The sequence below is a fragment of the Accipiter gentilis genome, chromosome W (assembly GCF_929443795.1).
Source record: "Accipiter gentilis chromosome W, bAccGen1.1, whole genome shotgun sequence".
In the NCBI taxonomy this organism is placed as follows: Eukaryota; Metazoa; Chordata; class Aves; order Accipitriformes; family Accipitridae; genus Astur; species Astur gentilis.
Genome location: NC_064918.1, coordinates 18,739,067 through 18,748,108, shown reverse-complemented (window position 1 = coordinate 18,748,108; position 9,042 = coordinate 18,739,067).

The following is a 9,042-nucleotide window of genomic DNA, read 5'->3' as shown; positions in this document are numbered from 1 at the left end:
GTGATGAGAGGCTTTTGGTCTCATTAAATATTAAAATGACTCTTAGATCTGCTCATGATATAGCCTCCACAATTGGTTATTCTCAGCAATTTTTTTGAGTCATTCCTAAAAATTAATGAAAGATATGAACAATAAAATGTGTCTCTGTCCTGGGTTCAGCTGGGATAGAGTTAATTTTCACAGGAACCTGGGAGGTGGGGGCATAGCCGGGGCAGCTGACCTGAACTAGCCAAGGAGCTATTCCATACCATGTGCCATCATGCTCAATATATAAATGGGGAGCGGGCTGGGGGGGGGAGCTCTCTCGACTTTCGGTGGGGGAAGTGGCGGAGCGTCAGGTCCCCGGGTGGTGAGCAGTTGCACTGTGAATCGCTCCTTTTGTATATTCTTTTATTCGTACCGTAGTTGTTGTAACTTCTCTTTTTTTTTTTTTTTTTTTTTTTTTGTCCCAGTAAACTGCCCCTTATCTCAACCCTCGAGGTTCCGTCTTTTTTTTTTTCCTTTTCTCTGCTCCGTCTCCTCCCCATCCCACCGAAGGGGGGCGGAGGAGTGAGCGAGCGGCTGCGTGGTCCTTTGTTACCGGCTGGGCTGAAACCACGACAGTCCTTTTTTGGCGCCCAACGTGGGGCAGAAGGGTTGAGATAACGACAGATCTGGCCAGAGCGTGTTGAAACACATTTGTCATACGCATTTCTTATATTAGATAAATAGATGTTAGTCATAATGTTGGTTCATTTGTTTACATGGTGGCGTTTTGTAAGTTCTTATATGCTCTATGTATTGCCTGTAGTTGCGTATCTCATCTCTGGGAGAGTGATTGGGATTATCATTTTGCTGTACTGGGCAATGTCGACTTGTGAAATGATTACATCACTGGTCATGAGGTTAAGCTGGTATCTGTATGCAGCAGTGATATAATATCCATACTTTGGGCACCTTCTATTGGATTTTATTGGTAATTACACCCAATCCCATGGGGAAGTCAGGGGGGGATACTTCCCCCTGTCCGTTCACCTCCCTTCTCTCCTTCCGACTAATTTCTACAGCTTTTGAGAATTTTGAATATCCTTGGGATGCACAAGCCAGTGTGCTGTTAGTGCTATGCCTCCTGACTATGTTTCAGGTCTTGTTTAGGGCTACAAAAAGTCTCTTTAAGAGGACCACCTAGAGATCTGCCCCAAAGCTGGATATTCATGGGTGGCACGGCATGTGGGAGGATATGGGCAGGTATCTAGAGAACTTCTTACCTCCAGTGGCTTGGAAGTTCACTCCCAAACAACTACAGAACCCTCATGAAGTGGTAGAATATTTGAAATGAAAATGCTGTGGCTATTCCAGAGACGCACAACTTGCTGCACTGTGCTGGGCCCTGGCCAGTATCTACCAAACACTGCTTGATACTAGGCAGCACCCTCAGGGGGAAGAGAGGGAAAACAGGGCAACAGGCACTAACAAATCGGTCGAAGTTTCTATGGTTAACTAATTTTAGACAATACTTATTTTCTTATGACTGTATACAGCACATTTTGTATGTTCCTAAGTTTCGATGACTACATTGCGAGCTTCAAACCCCTATATTCTACAATCTTTACCTTTTGATCAAGCCCAGCTTATATAAAATTTTAACTTATCAGAATATTTCTAACAACCCCAACCCCGAAAACAGGCACCATGGCTACCCCTACCCCGGCAACAGGCAGCGTGGCTACCCCAACCCGGTGACAGACACTGCAGCTAAACCAGAGAACCAACCTGTGCCAGTATCAGTCGCCCCTGTACAGAAAAAGAAACACACAAAGAAATCAGTTTGCTTAGTGAGAGATGAAAATGAACCAGGGTCATCGTGAGAACAGGAGGAAGAGGCAGAACCTGAAATAATTACCCGATCTCTATCCCTGAGTGAGTTGCATGACATGCGAAAAGATTTTAGCTGCCACCCAGGTGAGCACATTGTTACCTGGCTGCTCCGATGCTGGGATAGCGGGGCTAGTAGTGTGGAATTAGAGGGTAAGGAAGCCAAGCAGTTGGGATCTCTGTCTAGGGAAGGGGGCATCGACAAGGCGATTGGGAGAAAAACACAAGTCCTCAGCCTCTGGAGGCGACTTCTGTTAGGTGTAAAGGAAAGATACCCCTTCAGGGATGAAGTTACATGTCACCAAGGCAAGTGGACCACCATGGAGAGAGGTATCCAGTACCTGAGAGAATTAGCCGTGCTGGAGGTGATTTGTAATGATCCACAATATGCGCAGTCACCCACAGATCCAGATGAAGTCCAATGCACACAACCCATGTGGCGGAAGTTTCTACGAAGTGCACCACCAACCTATGCCAACTCATTGGCAGTAATGTCCTGGAAAGAAGGCTATGGACAAACGGTGGGTGAATTGGCTGTCCAACTCCAGCAATACGAAGGAAGTCTCTCTTCCTCCCTACGGGCCTGTGTCTCGGCTGTAGAGGAATTGTCCTGAGAGTTCCAGCAATTCAAAGTGGATATGTCCTCCTCCCCACCTGTACAGGCCCGCATCACAGCTATTAGAAGTAAGCATTCCTCTGCCCAAGAGAAGGGAGATAGAAAGTACACATGACGGGCTAACCTGTGGTTTTACCTGCGTGACCATGGAGAGGACATGAGGAAGTGGGATGGAGAACCAGCCTCAGTCCTGGATGCACGGGTACGGAAGCTGTGAGAAAAAGCAATAAGAAAAGAGGATTATTCTTGGAAAACTGCTGCTCCAGTTTCCCGTGAGCAGTCCCCCAGACGCAGTAGATGGGCTGATCTCATTTCTGATCCCCTTGAAGGGACTTCTGATTCATGTTTGCGAAAAGTGAGTAACGGATACTCTGACCAGGATTAGAGGGGCCCTGCCTCCAGCCAGGTGGAGGAGAGGGACAATCGAGTCTACTGGAAAGTGTGGATTCGATGGCCTGGCACATCAGACCCACAGGAATATAAGGCTCTAGTGGACACTGGTGCACAATGTACCCTAATGCCATCAAGTTATAAAGGGGCAGAACCCATCTGTATCTCTGGTGTGACAGGGGGATCCCAAGAGCTAACCGTATTGGAAGCTGAAATGAGTCTAACCGGTAATGAGTGGCATAAACACCCCATTGCGACTGGCCCAGAGGCCTCGTGCATCCTTGGCATAGATTATCTCAGGAGGGGGTATTTCAAGGACCCAAAAGGGTACCGTTGGGCCTTTGGTATAGCTGCATTGGAGACGGAGGAGATTGAACAGCTGTCTACCCTGCTGGGTCTCTCCCAAGACCCTTCGGCTGTGGGGTTGCTGAAGGTTGAAGAACAACAGGTACCAATTGCTACCACAACGGCGCACCGGCGGCAATATCGCACCAACCGAGACTCCCTGATTCCCATCCATAAGCTGATTTACCAATTGGAGAGCCAACAAGTGATCAGCAAGACTCACTCACCCTTTAATAGTCCCATATGGCCCGTGCGGAAATCTAATGGGGAATGGAGACTAACAGTAGATTATCGTGGGCTGAATGAAGTCACGCCACCGCTGAGCGCTGCTGTGCCAGATATGTTAGAGCTTCAATATGAACTGGAATCAAAGGCAGCTAAGTGGTATGCCACAACTGATATCACTAAAGCATTTTTCTCCATTCCTTTGGCAGCGGAGTGTAGGCCACAATTTGCCTTTACTTGGAGGGCCGTCCAGTACACCTGGAATCGACTGCCCCAGGGGTGGAAACACAGCCCCACCATTTGCCATGGACTAATCCAGGCTGCACTGGAAAAAGGTGAAGCTCCAGAACACCTGCAGTACATTGATGACATCATCGTATGGGGCAACATGGCAGAAGAAGTCTTTGAGAAAGGGAAGGAAATAATCCAAATCCTTTTGAAGGCTGGTTTTTGCCATAAAGGAAAGTAAGGTCAAGGGACCTGCACAGGAGATCCAGTTCTTAGGAGTAAAATGGCAAGACGGGCGCCATCAGATCCCTATGGACATGATCAACAACGGTACTAATAAAAGAGTATACAAAACGTGTGATGCACAGTGCAACTGCTCACCACCTGGAACCCGAGGCTCCGCCACTTCCCCCACCAAACGCTGAGAGCACCCCACAGCCCACTCCCCATTTATATACTGAGCGTGATGTCACATGGTATGGAATAGCTCCTTGGCTAGTTCAGGTCAGCTGTCCCGGCTGTGCCCCCTCCCAGGTTCCTGTGAAAATTAACTCTATCCCAGCTGAACCCAGGACATTATCCACCCCTTATTCTATACCATCTACATCATGCCCATATCCTACATTTTCCAATTAACCACTACCACGTTCCTTGTCTTATATACATATATAGATGTATATGGACACCCCCACACCCCCCCCAAATATTATTCCCTTACTCTGTGGGCTACCCCTCTAATGTGTCCATCAATTTTATTTAGTCCATGACTTTGGGGCTCCATCTGTTGTAACAGTTCTTCAGGATAAGAGAGAGATGGTGTGAGATGTTGGGTTGTTGTATGCTGCCTCTGGAGCTTGCGGCTGATACATTTGGTGCAAACCACACCCTTGGTCTGCAGGTCGAAGATGTTGATCTTGAGGAAATTGCTGGGCACCAGTTCAAGTTCTATCACTGCTGGCTCAGTTTCAAAGTCCATCCTGCAGTCATTTGGGTAATTCTTACAGTAATACCCTTGATATGGCATATAGACACAATGACATACATTGGCAGGTTATTTAGCAGTTAACATCATACAGCCCAATTCACTGACTATTCTCTCCCAAAATCAAATCTCCCTGAGGTACACATCGAACTTCCCCATCCTTCTGCATCACCCACCAGGTGTACCCAGGTCCTTGAGCAAAAGCAATCCCTTGGATGGTTTTGTCTCTGCCTGAGGCAGGACAAACCCAGACTGTCTTCCCTAACATACTCCTCATGCGCACTACAGGGACTTTATCTCCTTCTACAGTATGTGGAACTCTTGGTTGGGCGGGGCCAGCCCGATTGGCAGATCCTCTAGTATTAACTAACCAGGTGGCTTTTGCTAAATGTGTATCCCAATGTTTGAAAGTCCCACCCCCCATTGCTCTCAATGTAGTTTTCAGCAGTCCATTGTATCGTTTGATTATTCCGGAGGCCGGTGCGTGATAAGGGATGTGATATACCCACTCAGTGCCATGTTCTTTGGCCCAGGTGTCTATGAGGCTGTTTTGGAAGTGAGTCCCATTGTCCAACTCGATTCTTTCTGGGGTGCCGTGTCTCCATAAAACTTTCTCTTCAAGGCCCTGGATAGTGTTCTGGGCAGTGGCATGGGACACAGGGTATGTTTCCAGCCATCCAGTGGTTGCTTCCACCATTGTAAGCACATGGCACTTGCCTTGGCGTGTTCGTGGGAGTGTGATATAGTCAATCTGCCAGGCCTCCCACTGTTTATATTTCAGCCATCGCCCTCCATGCGACAGGGGTTTTTGCCGTTTGGCTTGCTTAATTGCAGCACAGGTTTCACATTCATGGATGACCTGTACGATAATGTCCATGGTCAAGTCCACCCCTCAATCTCGAGCCCATCTATATGTCGCATCTCTTCCCTGATGGCCTGAGGTATCGTGGGCCCACAGAGCCATAAATAGCTCACCCCTACATTGCCAGTCCAGGTCCACCTGAGACACTTCAATCTTGGCGGCCTGATCCGCCTGCTGGTTGTTTTGATGATCTTCAGTGGCCCGACTCTTGGGTACATGAGCATCTACGTGACGTACTTTTACCACTAGCTTCTCTATCCGAATAGCGATATCTTGCCACAGTGCGGCAGCCCAGATGGGTTTACCTCTGCGCTGCCAGTTGCTCTGCTTCCATTGCTGTAACCACCCCCACAGGGCATTTGCCACCATCCATGAGTCAGTATAGAGATAGAGCAGTGGCCACTTTTCTCTTTCAGCAATGTCTAAAGCTAGCTGGATGGCTTTCGCCTCTGCAAACTGATTTGATTCACCTTCTCCTTCAGCAGTTTCTGCAACTAGTCGTGTAGGACTCTATACAGCAGCCTTCCACCTTCGATGTTTTCCCACAATGTGACAGGACCCATCCATGAACAGGGCATATTGCCTCTCATTTTCTGGCAGTTTATTATACAGCGGGGCCTCTTCAACCCGTATCACCTTCTCCTCTGGCAACATTCCAAAATCTTTGCCTTCTGGCCAGTCCATGATCATTTCCACAATTCCTGGGCAACTGGGGTTTCCTATGTGAGCTTGTTGTGTGATCAGTGCGATCCACTTACTCCATGTGGCATCAGTTGTGTGATGTGTAGAGGAGACCCTCCCTTTGAACATCCAGCCCAGCACTGGCAGTCGGGGTGCTAAGAGGAGCTGTGTTTCAGTACCAACCACTTCTGAGGCGGCTCGAACTTTTTCATATGCTGCCAAGATCTCTTTTTCAGTTGGAGTATAGCAGGCCTTGGATACTCTGTATCCCCAACTCCAAAACCCCAGGGGTCAGCCTCGGGTCTCCCCAGGTGCTTTCTGCCAAAGGCTCCAGGTAGGGCCATTCTCCCCAGCTGCAGTATAGAGCAGATTTTTAACACCTTTCCCTGCCCAGAATGGACCAAGAGCTACTGCGTGAACAATCTCCCGCTTAATTTGTTCAAAGGCTTGTCGTTGCTCAGGCCCCCATTTAAAATCGTTCTTCTTCTGGGTAACTTGGTAGAGAGGGCTTACAATTTGACTGTAATTTGGAATATGCATTCTCCAAAAACCCACAACACCTAAGAAAGCCTGTGTTTCCTTTTTATTAGTCGGTGAGGACATAGCTGCTATTTTGTTGATCATGTCCATAGGGATCTGATGGCGCCCGTCTTGCCATTTTACTCCTAAGAACTGGATCTCCTGTGCAGGTCCCTTGACCTTACTTTCCTTTATGGCAAAAACCAGCCTTCAAAAGGATTTGGATTATTTCCTTCCCTTTCTCAAAGACTTCTTCTGCCATGTTGCCCCATACGATGATGTCATCAATGTACTGCAGGTGTTCTGGAGCTTCACCTTTTTCCAGTGCAGCCTGGATTAGTCCATGGCAAATGGTGGGGCTGTGTTTCCACCCCTGGGGCAGTCGATTCCAGGTGTACTGGACGGCCCTCCAAGTAAAGGCAAATTGTGGCCTACACTCCGCTGCCAAAGGAATGGAGAAAAATGCTTTAGTGATATCAGTTGTGGCATACCACTTAGCTGCCTTTGATTCCAGTTCATATTGAAGCTCTAACATATCTGGCACAGCAGCGCTCAGCGGTGGCGTGACTTCATTCAGCCCACGATAATCTACTGTTAGTCTCCATTCCCCATTAGATTTCCGCACGGGCCATATGGGACTATTAAAGGGTGAGTGAGTCTTGCTGATCACTTGTTGGCTCTCCAATTGGTAAATCAGCTTATGGATGGGAATCAGGGAGTCTCGGTTGGTGCGATATTGCCGCCGGTGCGCCGTTGTGGTAGCAATTGGTACCTGTTGTTCTTCAACCTTCAGCAACCCCACAGCCGAAGGGTCTTGGGAGAGACCCAGCAGGGTAGACAGCTGTTCAATCTCCTCCGTCTCCAATGCAGCTATACCAAAGGCCCAACGGTACCCTTTTGGGTCCTTGAAATACCCCCTCCTGAGATAATCTATGCCAAGGATGCACGAGGCCTCTGGGCCAGTCGCAATGGGGTGTTTATGCCACTCATTACCGGTTAGACTCATTTCAGCTTCCAATACGGTTAGCTCTTGGGATCCCCCTGTCACACCAGAGATACAGATGGGTTCTGCCCCTTTATAACTTGATGGCATTAGGGTACATTGTGCACCAGTGTCCACTAGAGCCTTATATTCCTGTGGGTCTGATGTGCCAGGCCATCGAATCCACACTTTCCAGTAGACTCGATTGTCCCTCTCCTCCACCTGGCTGGAGGCAGGGCCCCTCTAATCCTGGTCAGAGTATCCGTTACTCACTTTTCGCAAACATGAATCAGAAGTCCCTTCAAGGGGATCAGAAATGAGATCAGCCCATCTACTGCGTCTGGGGGACTGCTCACGGGAAACTGGAGCAGCAGTTTTCCAAGAATAATCCTCTTTTCTTATTGCTTTTTCTCACAGCTTCCGTACCCGTGCATCCAGGACTGAGGCTGGTTCTCCATCCCACTTCCTCATGTCCTCTCCATGGTCACGCAGGTAAAACCACAGGTTAGCCCGTCATGTGTACTTTCTATCTCCCTTCTCTTGGGCAGAGGAATGCTTACTTCTAATAGCTGTGATGCGGGCCTGTACAGGTGGGGAGGAGGACATATCCACTTTGAATTGCTGGAACTCTCAGGACAATTCCTCTACAGCCGAGACACAGGCCCGTAGGGAGGAAGAGAGACTTCCTTCGTATTGCTGGAGTTGGACAGCCAATTCACCCACCGTTTGTCCATAGCCTTCTTTCCAGGACATTACTGCCAATGAGTTGGCATAGGTTGGTGGTGCACTTCGTAGAAACTTCCGCCACATGGGTTGTGTGCATTGGACTTCATCTGGATCTGTGGGTGACTGCGCATATTGTGGATCATTACAAATCACCTCCAGCACGGCTAATTCTCTCAGGTACTGGATACCTCTCTCCATGGTGGTCCACTTGCCTTGGTGACATGTAACTTCATCCCTGAAGGGGTATCTTTCCTTTACACCTAACAGAAGTCGCCTCCAGAGGCTGAGGACTTGTGTTTTTCTCCCAATCGCCTTGTCGATGCCCCCTTCCCTAGACAGAGATCCCAACTGCTTGGCTTCCTTACCCTCTAATTCCACACTACTAGCCCCGCTATCCCAGCATCGGAGCAGCCAGGTAACAATGTGCTCACCTGGGTGGCAGCTAAAATCTTTTCGCATGTCATGCAACTCACTCAGGGATAGAGATCGGGTAATTATTTCAGGTTCTGCCTCTTCCTCCTGTTCTCACGATGACCCTGGTTCATTTTCATCTCTCACTAAGCAAACTGATTTCTTTGTGTGTTTCTTTTTCTGTACAGGGGCGACTGATACTGGCACAGGTTGGTTCTCTG